General features: G+C 37.7%; 1 protein-coding gene across 1 annotated transcript in view; it reads left to right on the plus strand.

Annotated features, from left to right (window-relative positions):
- The first annotated feature begins 188 nt into the window (after window positions 1–188).
- Window positions 189–25723, plus strand: part of FTCDNL1 (formiminotransferase cyclodeaminase N-terminal like) — a 175388-nt gene continuing 149853 nt past the window's right edge. The window contains exon 1 of the mRNA XM_082397432.1: window positions 189–316. The gene's annotated coding sequence lies outside the window, so the exon portion shown is untranslated. The remainder of the gene's footprint in view (window positions 317–25723) is intronic.

Genomic DNA, 25723 nt, shown 5'->3' on the forward strand with positions numbered 1-25723 from the left:
CGCAGCGTGCGTAATGGAAGGAGGGGTGTGCGCGAAATCCGACTCCGGTTCCCGGAGGGAGCGATGTGGGGGGGCGTGGCCCGAGGAAGGACGTTTGTGATTGGTGGGTTCTGCCGCGGCCGGGAAGTTCGAACGGAAGTCTGGGAAAGAGCCTGAAGAGAGCAAAGGAAGCTGGAATAAACCGAGAACCCCGAGCAAGAAGGGCGGCAGTTGTGATACAGGCGCAGAAGCCGGTGCTGCCCGAAGGTCGCTTCCAGTACGGGGTAGAGAGTTTTGAGTATACAATGCTCCCCTTTTCGGTAAGCTCAACTTTCAGGTGAGGTTTTTCTAGTCCTTCGAGCCTTAAAAGAGACACAACCCCAAAGATTAGAGTAATTCTGTCCTGTTACAGAAATCTGTGGGAAGTTTTCTGCATGCCCTGGATGAAGGGAATCTCCCTCTTCTCATACCCTCGAGTTTCTTTGTAGGTACACAAAGATTTCTAGGTTCTTGGGAATTTATTTAGATAAGAAGTCTAATGCATCTCTGGTAGCAGGGAGCAGGGCACATGGGGGAAAGGCGTTAATTGTTACACATTTGCTGTCGGTGTTTGCAGTCAACGGGATTTGCTGTTTTAAGGTTTTCAAAAACCAGCTTGAACAGTAGGAAAGTCATAGGTGTCCAACAACAATCTGTGGCCAGTTGTGTATGAATAAGATTTGGACAAATGTATGCTAAAGACAGGGAAGGAAGGGGAGAGTCCAGTATTCTAAATTTAAGTGCTTGTGAGGCAAGGCACTGTAAAGAACCTTGTGGGAGACAATATTAGTGAGAATTTAAAATATTACAACCAGCATTTATTGAGGCATACTATAGGCCAGGAATTGAACTAGGCACTTCATATATTAACTGTTCTGAGTCTATATATGTGTGTGCTTAAGCACACATACTGTTTTCTTTACTCCACGTATCAAATATTAATAAATAGCCTTGAAGTAAGAGCACAAATTAGCAAATGATAAAATGTAACTTTCATATATATATATATATATATATATATATATATATATATACTTAGTGACTTCATAGATGTGTAATATGCTAGCCTACTCTAAATTATTGAGTTCCATCTGACATCATAATAGTGTAACCAATCAAAATTGTTTATTATTCTAAGTATATCTATCTACTGCTTTCTAAAAATAACTGGTTAAAAAGAAGCAGAAGCTAATTATATAATAATGAATATATATTAACCGTATTTTGGCAACCAGCCTTCATTCTATTTTGTGAATCACATGCACGTTGTTATTGTCTCTTGTTAAGTAGAGGGTTACTGAAATGTAATCCAAAAGCCCAAACATGTTCATGTACTCCAAATGCAGCTTTTGATTTTTGTGGTCTTGTTTTTAGGTTGACATTTTAACTGAATCTGTCACTATTGATGGGGTGGAGAGTTCTCGTGTTTTAGAAAGAAAATTAATTGTAGTAACCATTAAATATACAAAAAGTTATTTCAATAGCTCTAAGGTAATTGAAGTCTTTGAGAAATACAAATAAAGATTTAAAGGGCAGAGTAAAGAAACAGACTGAAGTGAGCACAAGGTTTTTCCCCCACAGTCAAGGATTTACACAACCCTACAGGAACCGCTTCTAGAAAAAGTAATAGCTCTCAATTCATCGGTTGAGGTATTATGTCATTTATGGTAAGTCATTAACATTGTAATTCCTTCTGATAGGTCCCAGTGATATTATTGAAGTATCTGTTTTCTTTCTCCATCCCTCTTCCTTTTTCCAGGAAGACCAGTTTTGTAAATCACTACTTTTCTAACAACCATGGGCACAGACAGCCCAGCACTTCCTCTCTTTATTCTCCTTAAGAGCTGGGCTTTCCTTCCTCTCTAGAGGTCTTACACATACAAAGTTACTGTAACCAGTTGTTTGAGTTTCCTCCTTTCTAACAGATAGAGATCTCCACTAAAAACTATTAGAAATAATAAAGTTCAGCAAGGTTGCAGGATACAAGATCAATATACAACACTTAATTGTATTGCTATACACTAGCAATGAATAATCTAAAATGAAATTAAGAAAACAATTCCATTTACAATAGCATCAAAAAGAATAAAATACTTAGGAATAAATTTAATGAAGGAAGACACTTGTATACTGAAAGCTACAAAACATTGTTGAAAGAAATTAAAGACCTAAATAGCACCAGGTGTTCACTCTGGCCCCTCTTGCTCCAGCGCTGCTCCCCTCTGAGGCGAAGGTGTCGTTGTTGGGAGGGGGGGAGATCTCATGCTTAGAAGGAACAGAATCAGCTCGGACCTGGCCCCCAGGGCTTCTGCTCCCACACTTTGGGACCTGATCCTGCCCCTGAGAGGGTGGTGACACCCACTGAGCACAGGAGAAGCCCAGCTTACATGTGGCTCTGGTTCTAGCCCCTCCATCTCCAGCCCCTCAAAAAAGGTGATAGCTACCAGCACACCCTAGCGGAAGACTTGACCAGTGCTCACTTCAGATCCAGCTCTCCCACCAAAGCCACTGGGCACACATAGACTGAATAGGGATGTTTCCAAACAAGGGCACCCCTTCAAAACTGGGATAGGTAACTGTTTCACCTAATTTCACAGAGACAGAGAAAGTTAAGCAAAATGAGAAGACAGAGGAATTTGTTCCAAACAAAAGAACAAGGAAAAAAACCAGAAAAAACAACTAATGAAACAGAGATTAGGCTCCTTGAAGGGAGGACTGCCAAAACTCTTGTGGACATATTTTAAAGCAACCACACCCAGGCTCCACTCCAGATCATTAGAATTCAGAGATCAAGCACAAGGGGAATAAAATAAGATATCAAGGAGATTTGACTAAGCTATTATTTATAAAACACATAAGATGACTCTGAATGGTGGAAAAAAGAAATCAGACAGGCTAGGGACCTTGGGACTTGAGGAATATCAAGGTGGTGAATACCCTAGGTTTTATTTTTGCTTCACATACTGCAGAAGTGATGCTAAAGAATTCAGAAACACCAGTGGACACAGACAAATGTGTGTCTTGAAGTCTCAAGAAAAGCCTCTCCTAGACATAGCACCAGGAAAGGGGAAGCCTTGCAAGATAGAAAACTTTCAGAAAACAAATTCTCTATCCCAGCCAAATATCACAGAAAAAGACTTTGGCTACACCCAACAAGCAAAGGCTGAGTGAGGAGCCTCAACTTCTTATAATGAGGTACCCCAACACCCCTGCCAGGGTAGTGTCAGAGAAGGCCAAGTAGAGAGCCTGGACTTTTATCTCCATTCCCCCCACACACACACCCCCACAGTGCAGTGGATACTACACTGGACTGGAGAGTCAGGACTTTCACCATCGCCCAGCAATAGTGAGGTCTCCTCTACCACAGTGTCATTATAGACCATGTGGGGAGCCAGAACATCTACATCCAGTAGTAATGAGGAACTGTTCCCTCCCATCCAGTGTCAAAACAGGCCAAGTGGGGAATCTGGACTTCTACCTCCACCTGGTAGTAATAAGGTAGCAACCCTTCTCCTCAGCTGGAGTGGTATCAGAGAAAGTGAGTTAGAACCAAAGTTTTAAATAAGATATAGAATCATAAAACATAATATAAAAAATTCCAGTTTTCATTTGAAAACCACTTATTACAACAGGAATGAGGTAAGTCTCAAACTGATTGAAAAATGACAACCAATATATACCGAAAGTTAGATGTCAGAGATGTTAGAATAATCTGACAAAGATTTTAAAGCAGCAATAAAAAACATGTTTCAACAAGCAATTACAAACACACTTGAAACAAATAGCCTCACGAAAGAAATTGAAAGTTTCAACAATGAAATAGAAGATATAAAAAAAAAAATAAAGACATAATGGATGGACTCAAAAGGAGAATGTAGGGAAGAGAGGGAAGAATAAGTGAATCTGAAGATAGAGTAATAGAAGTTACCCAGTCTGAACAACAGAGAGAAAACAGACTGGAAAAAAAAAACCCCAGAGTGCTAGGGGCTTGTGAGACCATCACAAAACACCTAACATTCATGTCATTAGACTTTTGGAGAAGAGGAGAAAAAGAGTAAGATTGAAAAAGTATTAAATAATGGCTGAAAAGTACCCAGATTTAGCAAGAGACATAACCTATGGATTTAAGATTCTGAGTGAATCCCAAACAGGATAAATCTAAAGTAATCTATGCCAATACCCATCATAGTTAAACTAAAGACAAAGAAAAAACCTTGGAAGCATCCAGAGAAAACTGACACCTTTCCTATAGGGGGAAAATAATCCACGTGACAGCAAATTTCTCATCAGAAACCATGGAGCCCAGGAGGAAGTAACACAGTATTTTTCAAGTGCTGACAAAAAAGGAACTGTCAATCCAGAATCCTATACCTAGTGAAAATATCCTTCAGAAATGAAGACATTTTCAGATGAAAGAAAACTAAGAGTATTTTTAACCAGCAGACTTATCCTAAAAGAATAACTGAACGAAATTCTCTAAACAGGAAGGAAACAATAAAAGATAGAACCTTGGAATATCCGGAAGAAAGAAAGGACATGGTGAGCAAAAATATGGGTAAATACAGCAGGCCATCCTTTTCCTCTTGAGTTTTTTTAAATTATGTGTGACAGTTGAAGCAAAAAATTACAACACTGTCTGATGCTATAATTTTTCTTCTACATACATATATAAATGTATAGAGGAAATATTTAAGACAGTTATACTATAAATGGGGAAGGGCAAAGAGAGGTATGGTATCTATACTCAAACTGGTAAAATGATGACACCAGTAAACTGTGATAAGTGATGGACATATAATACTTAGATCCAACTGATTAAGAATCTATACAAGGGCTTCCCTGGTGGCACAGTGGTTGAGAATCTGCTTGCTAATGCAGGGGACACGGGTTCGAGCCCTGGTCTGGGAAGATCCCACATGCCACGGAGCAACTGGGCCCGTGAGCCACAACTACTGAGCCTGCGCGTCTGGAGCTTGTGCTCCGCAACAAGAGAGGCTGCGATAGTGAGAGGCCCGCGCACCATGATGAAGAGTGGCCCCCGCTTGCCGCAACTAGAAAATGCCCTCACACAGAAACGAAGATCCAACACAACCAAAAAAAAAAAAAAATTTGCTAAAAAAAAGAATCTATACAAAAAGGTACACTTAAAAAACACTATAGATAAATCAAAATGGAATTCTCAAAATGCTCAAATAACCTATAGGAAGGCAGGAAAAAGGAGACAGCTTGGGGGAGAGGTGGTGCTGGGGAACAGAACAAAAAAACCCAAATTTAAAATGGCAGACTAAAACCTAAACATATAAATAATTATATTAAATGTAAATGGTCTGAGTATACTAATTAAAAGGCAGAGATTGGCAGAAGTGATTAAAAAGCACATCCCAACTCTATGTTGTCTATAAGCAACTAACTTCAAATATAATGATATATCAAGTAAAAACTAAAAGGGTAGAAAAAAAATATAATATGCAGACATTAAACAAAATAAAACAGTAAAGGGTAGCAGGTAAAATTGACTTCAGAGCAAAGAAAATTACTGTAGATGTGCAAGATGTTACCTTTAGGAGAACCTGAGCAAATGGTACATGGGATCTCTCTGCATTATTTCTATAACTGCACATGAATCTATAGTCATTTGGATATAAGTTCAATTTTTAAAAATTTCATTAGGCTCATTTTTCATCTTACTGCAGGCAACAGTTTTGCCAGTTGTTTGCTATCACATAACATAGGTCACCATTTTTCAAGGCTTCAGTATAATTTCCTAATTCACTTAGTATCCCGGTTTCCCCAGACTGCCACCAGGCTCAGATATCAATCTAGGCCTTTTTTTTGCTAGGGAAAGAGAATGTCATTATTCCTGATATGTGAAGAAAAACTTCTTACTTACCAGAGAATGAAAACAAAAGAAAACAAAGAGAATCAAATCCTAGTTTTAGTCCCTGAGGCCCTGGGCTGCCTTTGTTTCTGGGAGTTACCTCACTAGCCTTTTTTTTTTTTTTTAAGAACAACTTTTTCATATTTTATTAAAGTGCATGAATTTTATATGTACTGCTTAGGGAATTTTTAAATTTATAACTTATTTTTAGAGAAGTTTTACATTTACAGAAAAACTGAGGGGAAGAGAGTGCAGAGAGTTCCCATATTCCCCCTCCCCCCAACCCTAGTTTCCCTATTATTAACATCTTCCATTACTGTGGTACATTTGTTACAGTTGATGAGCCAATAATGTTTACTTACATCTATAGTTTATATTAGGATTCAATTTTTGTATTTTACATTTTATGGATTTTTGTCAAATATATAATGCCATGTATCCACCGTTAAGGTACCAAACTGAATAGTTTCACTACTCTAAATATCTCCTGTGCTCCAGCTATTTTATCCCTCCTTTCCTCCCTCCCCTAGAATCCTTGGAAATCTCCGATCTTTTTATTGTCTCCACAGTTTTGTCCTTTCAAGAATGTCATGTAGTTGAAATCATATAGCATGTAGGCTTTTCAGATTGACTTCTTTCACTTAGCAATAAGCATTTAAGCTTCCTCCATGTCTTTTTGTGACATAATAGCTCATTTGTTTTTATTGCTGAATAATCCATTGTGTTGTTATACCACAGTTTCTTTATCCATTCACCTACTGAAGGACATCTTGGTTGCTTCCAAGTTTTGGCAATTATGAATAAAGCTACTATAAATACTTGTGTGGAGGTTTTTTTTATGGACATAAGTTTTCAAGTCATTTGGGTAAATACCGAGGAGTATAGGGTTGATGGATCATATGTTAAGAGTATGTTTAGTTTTTCAAGAAACTGCCAACTGTCTTCCAAAGTGGCTGTACCATTTTTGCATTCCCACTAGCAATGAGTGAGAATTCCTTTTGCTCTACATTCTCACCAGCATTTGCTATTGTCAGTGTTTTGGCTTTCAGCCATTCTAATAGATGTGTAGTGGTATCTCATTGTATCATTTTGTAATTCTCTGATGTCATATGATGTTGAGTGTCTTTCCATATGCTTACTTGCCATCTGTATATCTTTTTTGGTGAGGTGTCTGCTTAGATATTTGGCCCATTTTTATTTAGTTAGTTTATTTTTTTTGGCTTCGTTGGGTCTTAGTTGCGGCATGCAGATCTTTCGTTGTGGCGCGCGGGCTTCTCTCTAGATGAGGGGCACGAACTCAGTAGTTGTGGCACATGGGCTTAGTTGCCCCACGGCATGTGGGATCTTAGGTCCCTGACTAAGGATTGAACCCGCATCCCCTGCATTGTAAGGCGGATTCTTTACCACTGGACCACCAGGGAAGTCCCTGGCCCATTAAAAAAAATTTTTTTTTTCTTATTGCTGAGTTTTAAGAGTTCTATATACATTTTGGATACAAGTCCTTTACCAAATATGTATTTTGCAAAGACTTTTCTCCCAGCCTACGGATTGTCTTTCATTCTCTTTAACAGTGTCTTTCACAAAGCAGAAGTTTTAAATTTTAATGAAGTCCAACTTATCAATTTTTTTCTTTCATGGATTGCGCTTTGGGTATTGTATCTAAAAAGTCATTGCCAAACCCAGGGTCACCTAGCCTTTCTCGTATGCTATCTTCTAGGAATTTTATTGTTCTGCATTTTACATTTATGACTATGATACATTTTGAGTTAGTTTTTGTGTATGGTGTAAGATCTGTGTGTAAATTAATTTTTTTGCATATGATGTACAGTTTTTCCAGCACCATTTGTTGAAAAGACTGTCTTTGCTCTATTGTATTGCCTTTGATCCTTTGTCAAAGATTATTTGACTACATTTGTGTGGTTCTATTTCTGGGCTCTTTATTCTGTTCCACTGAGCTTGTCAATAGCCCTTTAATAATTTCCCTTATTTGCTCATGCTGATTTGAGTTGAATTTTTATCAGTTGCTGCTGAAATATCACTGATTAATTCAAGCACTTGGTACATGCCAAGCACTGTGCTAATCTCTACATAAATTTAACCACAGCAGTCTTTTGAAATAAACGAGGAAACTTGGGGTTTGTGAGTTTAAGTAACATGTTGAAAATCATACCACTTATAAGTGATTCAGGTCTGTCTGCCTGTCTATACTGTATTACCTTTCAAAGATGACCTTGTTACTCCTTACTGGGACTATTACAGTTGCTCTAATAGTCTCTCTTCTGCTGTTTACTGCCTTTAATTATAGTATAGTTGCTTTCTAAATTAAATACTGAGTACTTAGCCAGCATTTAAATCCTAAACTACTTCTCCAGCTTTTTTTCCTGTACTCTCTTACTTGCTCAGTGGGACTACTCTATGATTTTGTATTACACCCTCGCTTTACTATATCAGTATATCACCTAACCTATTCCTATACTTGCTGCATCTCCAAGTATTAAAATTCCTTCTGTCAAAGTTCATCTCAAATGCCTCTTCTCCCTTGACCCTTCCCCATTTTGTACCCCAACTTCACCCTAAAACTGGAATTGAGAGCTTTCTCCTTAAAATAACCAAAGCATTTCATTTAAACCTCACTTGTGACACATCTTATGCCTTGTGTTTTAGTTACATGAATTTAACTACTAGACTGTCACCTCCTCAACAGCTTGTATAGTATGTAGAACCTGGCATTCATTTTTAAAAATTTACTGACTATATAATATCTACCAAAAACTGCACTAAATGCTGGAGTGGCAAAGATAAAAGACATAGCCACTGCCTTAAAAAAAAGTTATAGAATAGTAGAAGCCAGACCAGAATGCAGTTACTTTTCTGTAATTTAAGTCTTAATATGAAAGTAAACCTCTGATACTGTGGGACAGAGTACAGAGTGTGGAGTACTTAATACAGTTTGAGTTTGGGAAGGAGAGAATACTTATCAGAGGACAACAAATAAGAGTTAGGCTCCTGAATTAACAACATATGCAATAGCAGAAAGGCCTAAGAGATCAGAACACATTTGGAGTGCAAGTAGTTCAGATTAGCTATACCATAGTGTTAAAGAATGGCAAAGAATGAACCCAAAGAAGCTGAGAAGCGCTATGTCTTAAAGAAATTCCTGAGTCTTGCAAAAGAGTTAGCATTCTTCTCCTGAAGGACACGAAAGTCATTATAAGGTTTCAAGCAAGGTAATGTCATGATCTCACTCATGCTTAGATGGATCATGCTGACAGTTATGTGGATAATAAATTGGAATTGGCTGAGACTAATGACTAGAAGGAAGACCAGCTAGCAGAATGTTACAGTACTCCAGGTTGTATAGTATTAGGATCTGAGTAGGCCAAGGAGAAAAGAGAACTTATTTGAGAGATGTTTAGGAGATAGGATTTATAAGACTTGGTGATGGGGTACAGTAATTCTTTCAGATCTCAAGTTCTCTACAGCTGGGGATTCATCTAGACAGTATCTTTGTCCTGCTAATTTAAAGAGATACTCCTTCCTAGTCTACTGTATAAATTACTAAGATCCATCTCCCTCCTCATCACCAACAGCCCCCTTGCCAAGAGAACCTCTACTGCCAAAGGAACTCTCCAAGGAGGTTTTGCCTTATTATCAGAGCCTCTGATGCTACTAGAAGATAAAAGGGCCCCCGCTCGCACTGCCAAACTTGGGAGAGATATACTCCTAAATGGAAAATTAGAACTTACTTTCTTAGAAATAATGTTAAAAGATAGGTACTTAGACATGTGTGTTAAATGTCCCTTTTATGGTCTATTCTAGGAACGTAAAACTGTTTATGGCACTTCAATGACAAGTTCTAAACATCCTTCTCTTTAAAGAACTTGAAAATTCAGTTGAGGACTTCTTATATATACTGATGTACCAAGGAGTGGGGAACAGTCCACCTCAGCAAGAAGGAATATTTTATTGCTGACATTCTTTAAAATTGCTGTCACATAATGATAAAGATAATAAAAAATAGACCTATTTTTAGTCTGTTTTATTATTGTCTTTAAATTTTCTTGCAGCTAATGCATCCCGTATTGCCTGCTCCTGGAGCTGATGTTTTCTCTTTCCCCTCTGCCCCACTTGGTACAGTGCTGCTTATGTATGAATTAGAAGTTGGGAAATGAAAATCAGAGATACATTGTGAGACAGGGAAGAATTCTGAAGGAAAGAAGCCTGGACATGAATCTATATTCTCCATTTTACCAACAAAATGATCTGGGCTAGTAACAACTTCTCTGAGCCTCAGTTTTCCCATTGTTAAAATAGGGTTATATCATACTAAGTGAAGTCAGACACAGAAAGATAAATACCATATGATATCACTTATATGTGGAATCTAAAATATGGCACAAATGAACCTGTCTACAAAACAGAAACAGACTCATAGACACAGAGAACAGACTTGTGGTTGTCAAGGGGAGGGGTGGGGAAAGGAAGGACTGGGAGTTTGGGGTTGGTAGATGCAAACTATTTACATTTAGAATGGATAAACAACAAGGTCCTCATGTATAGCACAGGGAACTATATTGAATATCCTGGGATAAACCATAATGGAAGGGAATATAAAAAAGAATGTCTGTATGTGTATAACTGAGTCACTTTGCTGCACAGCAGAGATTGGCACAACATTGTAAATCAACTATACTTCAATTAAAAAACTAGGATTAAAATATCTATTTTGTTGTGGATTAAATAATGTATTTAAAGTACCTGGCACTTAGCATATATTCTCAACAAATATTAATTCTCTCCTGTAGTAAATATTTTCATATTTTCTGGCTGCCCAGGACGTTTTGAATATATTTGCTATGTTTAGGGAATTTCCGATCTTAATGTAAGTGCTGTTTCCCCAAGGTAAGCTCTGAAAATGAAATTTCCAGACTCTCATAGCGAGGGCACAGACATGTGACCTAGGCTTCAACATTCAGCACACCTGCATAGACTTTGATCTGGAAGTTAGTAGCTTTGAGGAAGCAAAGATTCTGATTGGAAACCAATTTGCTGATAAAGGCATCTGACATTTGGGGGTGCAGTGCTTGCAACGTTAAATTCCTAGGGCAGAAGTGGCCTTGGTGGGAGTGGGAGTGGCAGCACTTGCTTTTAGTGTCTGTTGGGGCAGAAGTAAGTAAGACTCTGACTTCCTCATTGGGGCAGTTCTACGGGTAATTGTAAGCATTATTCCTGGAAGTTTAGTTCCATCCCTGTTCCTCGAGCCTCCCAACAATTTTCTGAGATCTCCCACTTCCTTTTAAACTTCTTTCTGCTCATTCAGTCAGAATTAGCTTATGTTACTTGCAACTGTGAGCCATGACTGATACACATTTCATCATTGGTATTGTTAGCTTTGAGTAGCAGGCTAAGAAAAATGTCAAGGTAGAGGCAGTAATGTGTATAATTTATAATCACCTTAAACAAAAGTACATAATTCTAGAAAGTGAATCCTAGAAAAGTTTAGTGAGCTATAACTGAGTGGAGATTGAAGAATATAGCTTTTGAGGAAATTATATATAATATTAGAATAATTTTGTGAAAGTTTTTTCTCTATAGCTCTTGGAAATAGTTAAGAGAACTTAGACTTTCATGTCCCCACAAAGAAATTATTTCAGAACCAGTTTATAAAGAAAATTTAATCCCTGGATATTGATTCTGCAAAGAAGTCCCAGGTGAGTTTATCAATTCAAGTCAAAGCCAGAATCAAAATAAATCAGGCATTATATGACATACTAAATTTCTGGAGCTCAACTCAGTTCCCTTAATCTCTTAGCAGCAGTAACAGAGTGGCAGCTCTCACTCATTGCAGTTGGGAAATAACAAAGCAAGAGTAAAATTGCTGTTGCAAAATGAAGCCCATCAACACATTTCCATCGAATGCATTATAGTTCATGAATCTCCCAGGAGCCAGAAAAACACAGTGAAGTCTTTAAAAGTGAATCCAGATGTCAGCCATCACCATAGCAGTGCTTTAAGTATCAAAAAACAAAGAAATAACTCCTTAGGTACATTCTAAGCAGGTGTTCCTTCACGGAAAATAGAATAGCTGAAGAAACAGCTGTGGCATTATATCTGCTTCAAGAGGGAAGAAAACTACAACCTAAATAACAGAGACTACTCAGAGGGAGCATAGATAAATCATGATTATTAGAATTTTGCAGGTATTAATCTCTACAACATGATGACTAATTAATATTAATTACTCCATTTTACAGATGAGGAAACTGAGTGCCTTATATGACAACCATTTTTAATTCAAAGTCTGTCAGTCTTCGACAGGTTTATCACAAAATGAATTTATTTTACAAGAACTTTTAAGTATCATATAGCATGCGTTGATTTTATAGAAAACATATATTTTACACAATCCATTGTCATGTTATGGAAATTATAAAATAAAGGTGAATGAAAAGGAAACCTTTAAACCATCTCTAATAACTGCTGTTTCACACTGGGATTTAAAAACTGGGTCCATGGTTGGGGTTCAGAGGACCTGTGAACCTCTGAAACTAAGCAAAAAAAATGACCATGTGCATTTTTCTGGGGCGAGGGTACATATACCTTCATCAAGTTCTCAATTGTCTATCATTCAAAAATTATGAATTATCTCTGTCCTTCTGGACTTTATGTATATGACTAGAGGAACAAAGACACTGCCTACAAGTCACAGGCTGAGGACGAAAGTGGCCTTTATCTAAAATGTTATGTGGGCCAAAACAAGTAGTAATTTCTAAAATTTGGCTTGGCCTTTGTGCAGCAAATTATGGAATATTAGGAAAATATTTCCTTTTTTCCTTAAGTGTTTTACTTATTTATTTATTGACGTATAAGTTGATTTACAATGTTGTGTTAGCTTCTGGTGTACAGCAAAGTGATTCAGCTTTATATATATACATATATATATATATATATATACTTTTTCAGATTCTTTTCCATTATAGTTTATTACAAGATATTGAATATAGTTCCCTGTGCTGTACAGTAGGTCCTTGTTGTTTATCTATTTTATATATAGTAGTGTGTATATGTTAATCCCAAACTCCTAATTTATCTCCCCCCCATCCCCTTTGGTAACAATAAGTTTGTTTTCTATGTCTGTGAGTCTATTTCTGTTTTGTAAATAAGTTCATTTGTATCATTGTTTTAGATTACACATGTAATAGATATCATATGATATTTGTCTTTCTCTCTCCAACTTACTTCACTTAGTATGATAATCTCTAGGTCTATCCATGTCGCTGCAAATGGCATAATTTCATTCTTTTTTATGGCTGAGTAATATTCCATTGTATATATATAACACATCTTCTTTATCCATTAATCTGTTGATGGACATTTAGATTGCTTCCATGTCTTGGCTATTGTAAATAGTGCTGCTATGAACATGGGATGCATGCATCTTTTCAAATTATAGTTTTCTCTGGATATATGCCCAGGAGTGGAATTGCTGAATCATATGGCAACTCTATTTTTAGTTTTTTAAGGAACCTCCATACTGTTTTTCTTAGTGGCTGCACCAATTTACAGTCCTACCACTAGTGTAGAAGGGTTCCTTTTTCTCCACACCCTCTCCAGCATTTATTAATTGTATACTTTTTTTTTTTTAAAGTATTTGTTTATTTATTTATTTATGGCTGTGTTGGGTCTTCGTTTCTGTGCGAGGGCTTTCTCTAGTTGTGGCAAGTGGGGGCCACTCTTCGTCGCGGTGCGCGGGCCTCTCACTATCACGGCCTCTCTTGTTGCGGAGCACAGGCTCCAGAAGCGCAGGCTCAGTAATTGTGGCTCACGGGCCCAGTTGCTCCGCGGCATGTGGGATCTTCCCAGACCAGGGCTCGAACCCATGTCCCCTGCATTGGCAGGCAGATTCTCAACCACTGCGCCACCAGGGAAGCCCTAGTTGTATACTTTTTGATGATGGCCATTCTAACTGGTGTGAGGTGATACCTCAGTGCAGTTTTGATTTATATTTCTCTAATAATTAGCAGTGTTGAACATCTTTTCATGTGCCTATTGGCTATCTGTATGTTTTCTTTGAGAAGTGTCTGTTTAGGTTTTCTGCCCATTTTTTTAATTGGGTTGTTTGTTTTTTTGTTATTGAGTTGTATGAGCTAGGGTTTTATTTCTTATTTTTGTTTTCGTGCGTGCCTGTGTATGTGCAATCTGACAGTTTACCTGGTGGACAAGTAGAAAAATTAAGAGAGACTTTTGCAACTCACGTTGGTGGGAAGGTCTGGCAGAAACAACAAAGTATCTACAAAGGAGTAGCAGAGTCAAGGTGGTAAATATTGTGGATGAGTAATTAAAATCTGAATATACTTGATGGCAGAGAGAAAAATCTGGTTGAAAAGGAGAGAGTAAGGAGATAAATAAGGAAATGAAGGAACTGATAAAGTCCCTTAGATGCATAAAAGAGCTGGGAGTAAGGGCTTTGTGACTGAACGTGAGAGGGAATTGGGGGACCATTTTCCTTTGAGGTTTATGAGACAGGGAAAAGGAAAAATATTGAGATACCCTTCGGTGAAAAATACATCAGATGGATGGACTATTTGATGCATTTCATCATCCATTCAACTAACTCTTAGTGAGAACTTACTACATATGAAGCACTATGAATAGAAACATTTATAACTCTTGGTCCAAGGAATTTATAGCATAACTCAGGGGACAAATATAAATCAGTTCTACAAAGAAGCAGAGTCACAAATGAGAAATAGTAAGTTTGAGAGATCAAAGTGGGGATGGTCAGGAAAGGCATTAAAGAATGGTACTCAAAATGGGTCTTGAAATAAATAAGATTTGTTGTTAGCTGATAAATGAGGAGAGAAAGGACAATGCAGAAGAAGAAAGCAAGTACAAAGGCACATGGGGTGAGAAAGCATGGCCTGGATAGAAAGTGCCCTGTAAACTGACATAGTGGGAAAACAAAGGACTCAGAAGTTGTGGGCAAGGCTAGCAATGATATTGGTTTCTACAAAAGTCCAGGGAAAAGAAAAAGAGATCCTCAACTGAGGCAGTGACAATGGGGAGAGAAAAGAGAGGATTAACTAGAGAAATATTTAGAAAGTAAGAGTCTCAGGATTTATTGGGTTGGCCAAAAAGTGCCTTTGGTTTTTAAGTAAAAATAAAAGACACATTTTTCATTTTCACCAAGGACTTTATTGAACAACGTATTCACCCTTTTGTTCCACTACCTTCTGCCATTTTGCAGGCAATTTCATAATTCCATCTTCCCAAAACTTTTTATCTTTTTGAGCAAAGAGCTGTCCCAGATGCCTTTTACAGTCTTCCAGGGAATCGAAATTTTTTCCATAAAGAGAATTTTGTAAATCCTGAAATAAATGGATATCCGAAGGTGCAATGTCTGGTGAATATGGCAGATGAATCAGAACTTCCCAGCCAAGCTATAACAGTTTTTGCCTGGTCATCAAAAAACATGTGGTCTTGCATTATCCTGATGGAAGATTATGCATTTTCTGTTGACTAATTCTTTTTTTTTTTTTTAGTATGACCTGACGTTCTTTTTTTTTTTTTTTTTAATTTATTTATTTATTTTTATTTTTGGCTGTGTTGGGTCTTCGTTTCTGTGAGAGGGCTTTCTCTAGTTGTGGTGAGCGGGGGCCACTCTTCATCGTGGTGCGCGGGCCTCTCACTGTCGTGGCCTCTCTTGTTGCAGAGCACGGGCTCCAGACTCGCAGGCTCAGTATTTGTGGCTCATGGGCCTAGTTGCTCCGCAGCATGTGGGATCTTCCCAGACCAGGGCTCAAACCTGTGTCCCCTGCATTGGCAGGCAGATTCTCAACCACTGCGCCACCAGGGAAGCCCCCTGTTGACTAATTCTTCATGCTTTTGGTCGAGTGCTGCTTTCACTTGGTCTAATTGGGAGCAGTACTTGTTGAAATTAATCATTTGGCTTTCTGGAAGGAGCTCATAATAGAGGACTCCCTTCCAATCCCACCATATACACAATATCACCTTCTTTGGATGAAGACTGGCCTTTGGTGTGGTTCGTGGTGGTTCATTTCTCTTGCCCAGTGATCTTTTCCATTCCACATTATTGTACCGTATCCACTTTTCATTGCCTGTCACAATTTGTTTAAAACATGGAACGTTTTCATTACGTTTCAGTAGAGAATCACATGCAGAAATATGGTCAAGAAGGTTTTTTTGCTTATGTGGAACCCAAACATCAAAGTGATGAACATAACCAAGCTGGTGCAAATGATTTTCAATGCTTGATTTGGATGTTTTGGGTATGTCAGCTATCTCCCGGGTGGTATAACGTTGATTGTTCTCAATTAATGTCTTGATTTCATCGCTATCAACGTCAACTGGTCTACCCGACCATGGAGTATTGTCCAGTGAGAAATCTCCAGCATGAAACTTCGCAAACCACTTTTGACATGTTCTATCAGTCATAGCACCTTCTCCATACACTGTACAAATCTTCTTTTGCGTTTCAGTTGCGTTTTTACCTTTCTTGAAATAATAAAGCATAATATGCCGAAAATGTTGCTTTTTTTCTTCCATCTTCAATATTAAAATGGCTACACAAAAATTCACCAGTTTTGATGAGTCTTTTTTTAAATGCATACTGATATGACAGCTGTCACAATACTAACAAAATTGTTTTGAATGAAGTTAAAGACAACTAAGTGCTACTAGAGCCATCTTATGGAAAAAACCAAACAAACCTTTTGGCCAACCCAATAGTATTCCTTCGGAAAGCCATTGTGAACATTTGCCCCAAAGCTGCATTACCAAACTAAGATATTGATACCTTACTTAAAGTTAGAATCAAAGTCCCACTTTCCTTTAAGGAACTATAAGAAATAGTTCTAGTATGTCTCACATCTCTGTTTATCTGTTTACCTCTATTTGGGCCAACTTTCTCCCAAATGTCCATCCTCATAGTGCTCTAATTACTACCTCCAGGGCCCTCATGTTGTAAAACTCAGAGTACTCTTCACATTGCATTGTATGCAAATAGTACACAGTGTATGAGGTGAATGATGTCCTGCTTACCCCTTCCTTAACTCCTAAATCCTTTCACTGTGATCTCCAAAAATGCCCCCAGAATGTCTTACTCTGTGATTAGCAAACTGCCCTACAGCCTCATCTGAATGGTTCCTGAAATTAACTGAAAGCTGCCTCAGCTCTGATGTCCTTGCCACTCTTGCAGTCCTCCCTTGTGGAAGCTGTTTTTCTCTCTCACACCCAAAGTACCTCAGGGATAGGAGGTAGAATAGATGGCTTTGCATCCTATAACTTCATTCAAACCATTTCACTCCCTTCTTCTCTTTCTTCAGAACTCATTCCCCTTCTATCCCTAACATCACCAATATTTAACGTTCTTCCCATCTCATCCATTGAAGACTTTAGCTTTGGGTTCACAGATTTTCTCTTCCCCTTATTCTCCTATGTCATCTTTAGAACTTTTTCATGTGGGTAACTCTGCATGTAATTCTACATCCACTTTCTTAGACCTTTGATCTTCTCACCTCCAACCCCTTTTCCTCCATTCCATCATAGCCGCACTCCCATACCCACTGCCTGAGTTTGTCAGAACCAAAGTTTGCGTGACCTCTGAAATCTTGGCTGCAGATATCTGACTTTTTGACAATTATCCTTTTATTCTTTCAGGTCTTTTTCTGTAGAACATCCACAGGCACAATTTGTTGATTTAATTGAGACACCCAGTTCTCTGACATCCATTTTCATCATCAATCAACCCCCTTTCCCCTCTACCTTCCTTTTAGTCTAAGTCTATGTGTGATTATTATGATGACTCCTTTGGTAATACCTGTTTTTGCCTTTTTGTTCATTCTGCCTGGAGAGGTAGAGAAACTTGTCTGATTGGAAAATTGGGGAAGAATATATTGGGCATGCTCAGCTCAACTCCTCCCTTTTTCGCCTTCTTGTTATTTTTCTTAATAAGCCTGCCTACAAAGAGTACACATCCCCCTGTATTCTGCCCTGTACAAAGATGGGAAGAGGTCTGCCCTGGCCCGGTGCTGCACTGTGCTGGGTGAACAGGCTAACCCTGAGGTTTAGTGTTAGGAAACTCACTTCTATGTCCCTTTTGCCCATGGTGTTCCAGCCATACTGGTCTTTGATTTCCTAGATTAACCCAACTCTTCGCACCTTCAGGACTTTTGCCATTTTCTGCTGATTCATTCTTTCTTCTGCTCTTTTTCCTTTTTTTTTGGCTAGTTTTTAATTTTTTCAGATCTCAATTTATGCCTCTCCAAACAAGTCTTCCCCGACTTCTATTTAGGGTAGATTGTTATCCTCCCATTATTCTTATCCCAGCCTCTTGTGGAGTTTAACTTGAGTTGAATGTATTGATCTGGAACTCAAAAGAGAAACAAGTTAGGATCCTAATTAGGATTTAAACATGCAGAAGCATATAAGATGGCCCAAGGAAACAGTGTTGAATAAGTAGGGAGCCAAGATCAGAACTCTGAAGAACCTATAAGAATTGTTCACAGGAAGAGAATTCAGTGCTTGAACTTGAGGATGAATGATCAGATAGATAGGGGTACCTTAAGACATGGGAGGAAAGAGGTATCTTTCAGGAGGGTTTAGTTTACAGTGTAGAAAGTTGCTGAGCAATAAATTAAGACCAGTGCTGAAAACTGTCAAAAGGAATCAAAGTTGGGGCCTGGGCCTTTGTTACCTTTGCAAGAGAAATTTGAGTGTAAGTAGTGGGGGTCAAAGCCAGGTTACAGTGGGTTGAAGAGTGAATTAGAGCTGTAGAATAGTTTAGAATAAGTTTTTTGGAAACTTGGCTATGAAAGAGAGGTGGGACTTCCCTGGTGGCACAGTGGTTCAGAATCCACTTGCCAATGTAGGGCACACAGGTTCAAGCCCTGGTCTGGGAAGATCTCACATGCCGTGGAGCAACTAAGCCCATGTGCCACACTACTGAGCCTGTGCTCTAGAGCCCGCGAGCCACAACTACTGAGCCCACGTGCCACAACTACTGAAGCCCACATGCCTAGATCCCGTGCTCCTCAACAAGAGAAGCCACCGCCATGAGAAGCCTGCGCACCGCAACAAAGAGTAGCCCCCGCTTGCCTCAACTAGAGAAAGCCCGCACACAGCAATGAAGACCCAATGCAGCCAAAAATAAATAAATAAAAAGAAAGAAAGAGAGGTGAAGCAGTGGCTAGAGGGGAACTTAGGACCAAAGGCATTTTTTTAAAGACTGAAAAGATTTCATTAACTTACAGATGGAGCTAAAGTGTCAAATAGAGAGAAATTGATGGTACAGGTAAGAGAGTCCAGTTGCTAGAGAAGGCAGGAGTCAGAAGAGTAATTAGCCTTGAAAAGGGGTGGCTAACTCTCCTAACATATGAACACTTCTTCCTCTGACACTGGAGGGAAGAATGCGTATGGACAGACATACATAAATTTGGGAGACAGGTGGACAGGAAATTGAGAGTTTTCTGTGAAGAATCAACAGGGCCATCAGTTGAGAATGTGAGAGTAGAGGCCTTGAGGAGAATGGTAGAAGTTTATTATAGCTACTCGGGTTGGTAGATGGGGTGAGAGAAGGAGTTTTTACCAAAGGATAGTAAGAAGATTGGCAGATAGTATTAAAGTCCCAACTAAGACCAGTGTGAACATTTGTCCACAAACTCAGATCTGCAGAAAATACCACACTATTTTTTAAGCCAATTTAAATTTAACTCTAAGCCTCAAGTTAATAAAGCTGGAGAGTAATTCATTCTTAATAACTATTGGGGTGCCCTATCCTTCTCCTCCCAGAATTGTACAAAAGCCAGTACTGCAGAGGCCCCTCTAGACAAGTGGATTTAAGTTATTAGCTCATTCTGTTTACTAGTGAAATAGCCACTGCTCCTCAGCCCATGACCAGTCCTTTATATTCAGTAACTCTGCTGCCTACTTAGGGAATAGGAATTTTTTGCTAGTTAGTAGCTTCTGTGTCTCCAGTTCAGTCTCCCTGCATGCCCTCTGATATCTTATCATGTACCTGGTGCTGATACTCTGGGATCTGGCAACCCCTGACCTTTCCTAATAAAGGATGTAATATAATGTTTATAAAACTGTGACTGGAGAGGCAGATAAAAAGGAAAATTGAGGTAAAGTGTTACAAGCCAGATTGGGGTAGTGGTAGAGTATAAAATTAAATTAACTCATCATTTACTAAGAGATTAGCTGCAACCTGGGTGGGAAGTTCAGAATCCTATTTTCCAAAATGAGGCGATTAAATTTTGAAAATGTTTACAGTAAAAGTTTGGAAAATGTGAATTTTGAAAGATGCCTAGAACATATGGTTTTATAGGAAACTAAATTCTGGAGTATCAGCATGAGTACAGATAGGACTGTTAGCAAGCAGAATTCAGTTGTGATGGATTAAAGATGGCAGCAAATTCTTTGACAATCCTCTTATTGAGAGATGGGGTCTTATTCCTCACTTCTTGAATCTAGACTGGACTTAGTAACTTGCTTAATCAATGGAATATGGTGGAAGTGACATTCTGGAACTTCTGAGGCTAAGTCATAAAAAGCCTAGAGGCTTCTATCTGGGTCTCTTGGAACACTCCCTTTTGGAGCCCTGAGCAGCCATTTAAGAAGTTTGATTACTCTGCAGGAGAGTATATGTGGAGAGGGGCCCACCTAAGCCCAGGCTTCTATACCTCCTCGTTAAGACACAGATGAGTGGGTTGCACTGTCTTTGACCCTCTAGCCCAGTACAGCTATCAGCTGAATAATACCAAATGGCTGCCTAGTCAAAGCTGTATGGAGCAGAAGAATCTCCTAGGCAATCCTTGAACTTATGACTTATAAAACTCATAAGATATAGTAAAATTATAAGTTGATTTAAGCCACTAAATTTTGGGGGAATTTTTATGCAGCAATAGATAACTTGAACATCAATAGGGCGAGCAGAAGCCCAAATAAGGACTCCATGAATTAACTTAAAACTTTGGTAGAATGATCCTGGAAGTGGTATCTGATCTTGACTGTGGTCTCAAATTTCTAACTGTGGATCCATATAGAGTTTGGAATCTCTGATCTAGCCTGCCTGTGTTTGTAAATATACACTATATAGTTAGGTAAGTCAATTGTAATGATAAAGTAAATCAAACTCATAGTAATAATAAGTTAGGAGTCAACTTTGTAATTATTGCTGTTGTAGTATTTTAAGTATTTGAAAAAGTAAAGAGAATTTAAAATATTAGCTTGTGATTTAAATCAGAAAAGTTAAGAAAATTTGATGTTACACCTAAGGTTTTAATTTGAAATGTATAAAAGAACAAGAATAGTGCTTGAATGTTTGAGAGCCCTGATTTAACACATGTATGAGTTTAATTCATTAGATTTTTTATAGTAAATTATTTTATTTATTTTTATTGAAGTATAGTTGATTTACAATATTGTATTAGTTTCAGGTATACAGCAAATTGATTCAGATATATATATTCTTTTTCAGATTCTTTTCCCATATAGGTTATCACAAAATATTGAGTATAGTTCCCTATGCTATACAGTAGGTCCTTGTTAATTCATTAGACTTTTAACAGTTATAAATCTTAGATTTTGAATTGTTAGTCTGCCTGGTCAGCTGGGTAAAATGGCTCAGATAATCAGATATCTTAAATATGTCAATATAGTTTAAAAGACTAATTTTTTTGTAAATGAGGAGTTAACTTTTTAAGTACTTTTAATCTGTTGAACTTATGAATTAAATGAACATTCACCAAAGAATGAATGAAAGTGATTTATAAAGGATTTTTATACCCCAGAGCATTGATAATGATGAAAAAGTCTGACCATAACAAGTGTTGGGAAAGATGAAGACCACTTTGCTTGAGGGAATACAAAGTGATGGAACCCTTTGGAACACAGTTTGCCAGACCTCACAACTCAGTGATTCTATTCCTAGGTATTTATCCTAGGAAAATTCTTACATGTATACACTAAGAGATACGTTTTGAGAATGTTCATAGCAGCCTTATTCATAATAGCAAAACAAAACAAAACAAAAACTGAAAACAACCCAATGTCCATTGACAGAAAATGGATATGTAAATTGTTGTTTATTCAAATTATGGGATATTATACAGCAGTGAAAAATGAGTGGGAGGAACTTAGGTAAATCTCAGAAATATAGTGTTGAGTAAAAAAGCAAATCACAAAGTATGTGCTATCATCTAAGTTCAAAAACATGTAAAACTACACAATATGATTTTGGAGTATATACACTCATTTGTAGATAAAACTACTATGGAAAGTGAGGGGATTATAAACATAAAAATAAAATAGGTAGTTATTTCTGGAAGAGGTGGTAGGGAAAGAGGATGTGATCAGGAAGAGGTTCAAAGGACTTCAAAGGTGATGTTCTTTTTCTTAAGCTGGGTGTTGGCTACATGGATGTTTATAATTCTTTGAACCATGTATATTATTTTATGTGTGTATACATTCTTTTATAAGTATGACATTTTATAATTTTAAAAGTCCACAATAAAATAAAGTGAATTTATTAGATTTCTAAGTTGTGTTTCAAGGCTTAAGAAAAACTAGTGTTATACTTGCAATAAATTGGATGCTATTAAAAGCACAACAATTGTTAAGTACTGTTCTCCTTTTCAACCATAAAAGTCCTTTAGAACATTTCAAAACTCAACTGTCACAATTGATAACCTCTCTTTCTGGCTGCCCTTTCTCCCCTCTCCAATGGGGTTCCTGACATAATATCTTTGATGAATCTTGGCTTTTACAAAAGATGGAAAGAGTTTGAGTATATGCAACTTTTGCTTTTAAACTAAACCAGCTACAAAAGTCCCCTGACAAAGGGAATCTAAAGCATAGCTGTCTGTTTGAAATGGAGGGAAAGAAAAATAGAAGTATGTAGAGGACGAGCACAAACTAACTCGAATTACCTTGCTATAGATGTTTTATTACACTTTTACAATTTTTTTTCCACATTCAATTTTTCAGAGTATTTTTTACCACTTATGTCATCCCTTCCCATCAGTTTACTATAAGTAATGTTCATTTAAAAACTCCATATCCTAGTGTAACAGCATTAATAGCCAGAAGTTTTCCTTCCCTCGCAAATACGTTTTAAAGTTTGTTTTAAATTGGTCTATTCCTGAAAGTCAGTCTTTCATCCTGGCATCTGAGTCAATGAAAAATCCTTAAATCATCCCTAGTGACTTCATAATCAAATTTCCTTCAATGAAATCCTTGTGTGGGTATTTGCTGGCTTAAAAGAAAAATCTCTCAACTACAAATTGGCCTTTAGGTTTTGGGTTCTGTGCTCTTCCCTTCAGAAATTCTGCTTAGTTCTTTTCCTTCAGCAGAATTCTCTTTTCTCATGAATCTTAAGGGAACAATTAGGCAAGGTACAAATTCCAGAACCACTCTGCCTTCCTTTTCTTGCATTTGACCTTCAGTTTTCCTCTCCTGTGTATTCATTCCTTTTCTCCCTGTACCTTTTGCCACTTTTCCTTTTAACTCATTCCCTTTTCTGAGAGTGTAACTATTCATTCCCCAATTCCCAAAGTAAACATACAACACTTAGTATTTAGTTGCTGATCTGCCCCTTATTTCTGTTGCTTGTCTCCAGTCCCTTTCCTGTTTGTTTGTTCATCTCCTGCCTCATTCCAAACATAATTTTATGCCTTTTACCAAACACATTTTCTCTTGGTTTTATTCCTTTTTAAACTTTAATTCTCCTTTTTCTTGGTCACTATTTACAAAAGTTTCACCTGGGACAACAGCAATAGATTTGATCTCTAAATTCTCATTTAGTATTTTATAGGGAAGTAGTTATTATCCACATTTTACAGATGGCTAAAGGAAGGAGAAAAAGGAAAATATCTTGCCTTAAACCATATGTTAAAACTTTTAGAGGGGCTTCCCTGGTGGCTCACTGGTTAAGAATCCACCTGCCAATGCAGGGAACACGGGTTCGGGCTCTGGTCCAGGAAGATGCCACATGCCGCGGAGCAACGAAGTCTGTGCACCACAACTACTGAGCCTGTGCTCTAGAGCCCGCGAGCCACAACTACTGAAGCCCACGTGCCTAGAGCCCATGCTCCGCAACAAGAGAAGTCACCACAATGAGAAGCCTGCACACCGCAACCGAGAGTAGCCCCTGCTCTCCACAACTAGAGAAAAACCCACGCAGCAACGAAGACCCAACACAGCCAAAAATAAAAAAAAAAAATCTGTTAGAAAGGCAAACTGGATCAGAGAATAGCTCTCCCCACATCTACCCCACCACCTGGTGCCCTTATTGCCTGAACCTTTTTTTTTTTTTTTTTTTTTTTTTTTTCAAAAGAGGATCCAAGGACCCTCTGCATCTTTGGTGATTTTCTGCTCCAAACCGAGGATTCACAGATTCATGAGAATGGGGCCCAGGAATCTCCATTTGACAATTCCCAAATTCCTTCTTAGGCAAGGTAAAGTTAAACAACAACAACAACAAAAAAAACACTACTCTAGCTCTGCTCCCTAAGATAGTGAGGGAACTAATCCTTTTTGTGCACATACTGTGTGTCTGGTATTGTGCTATAATTTTACATATACATGCTATTAGTTGATTTACTCCTATAAAAACCCTTTAAGATAGGTTTTCTTATATCCACTTTATAGCAGAGAAACTGAGATTTGAGTTTGGAAACTGTCCAAGGCTACTTAGCTGGTAACTGGAAGAGGCAGTCTAGAAGAGTCCACATCTGACTTCATTACCCTGGATTTTAGGAACTATGACATGACACATGTTTTAAATTTAGCATAAATAACTATTAGATATAATAAATGTTACCATATATATGGGATTATATTAATCTCACAGTATACTGCAAACTAAAATACACAAATTGATTAAACGCATTCAAATGTGTCTTTCTTATTGAGACATAATTGACATATAACATATTAGTTTCAGGTATTCAAAGTAATGATTTGATATTTATATATATTGCAAAATGGTCACCACAATAAGTTTAGTTAACATCCATCACCACAGTTACAAATGTTTTTTCTTGTGATGAAAACTTAAAAGATCTACTCTTTTAGCAGCTTTCAAATATACATTACAGTATTCTTAACTATAGTCACCATGCTATATATTACATCCCCAGGACTTATTTATTTTATAACTGGAAGTTTGTATCTTTTGACCACTTTCACCCATTTCATCTGCAACCCCCCACCTCTGGCAACCACCAATCTGTTCTCTGTATCTATGAGTTTGACTTTTTGTTTTACATTCCACATATAAATGAAATATTTGTCTTTCTCTGTCTGACTTATTTCACTTAGCATAATGCCCTCAGGGTTCATCCATGTTGTTGCAAATGGCAGACTTTCTTTTTTATGGTTGAATAATATTCATATATATATATAGAATAGAATATTACATATATTACATTTTTTATGCATTTATCTATCAATGAGCACTTAGATTGCTTCCATATATCTTGGCTGTTGTAAATAATGCTGAAATGAATATGAGATGCATATATTTTTTGAGTTAGTATTTTCATTTGCTTCAGATAAATACCCAGAAGTGGAATTACTGGATCATATGATAGTTCTAATTTTAGTTTTTTGAGGCACCTCTACACTGTTTTCCATAATGGTTGCACTAATTTACATTCCCACCGACAGTGCACAAGGGTTCCCTTTTCTCCTCATTCTTACCAACACTTGCTATTTCTTGTCTTTTTGATAATAGTCATTTTAACAAGTATGTGGTGATATCTCATTGTGATTTTCATTTACATTTCCCTGATGATTAGTAATGTT

This window comes from Balaenoptera borealis (genome assembly GCF_965194805.1).
Source record: "Balaenoptera borealis genome assembly, chromosome: 6".
In the NCBI taxonomy this organism is placed as follows: Eukaryota; Metazoa; Chordata; class Mammalia; order Artiodactyla; family Balaenopteridae; genus Balaenoptera; species Balaenoptera borealis.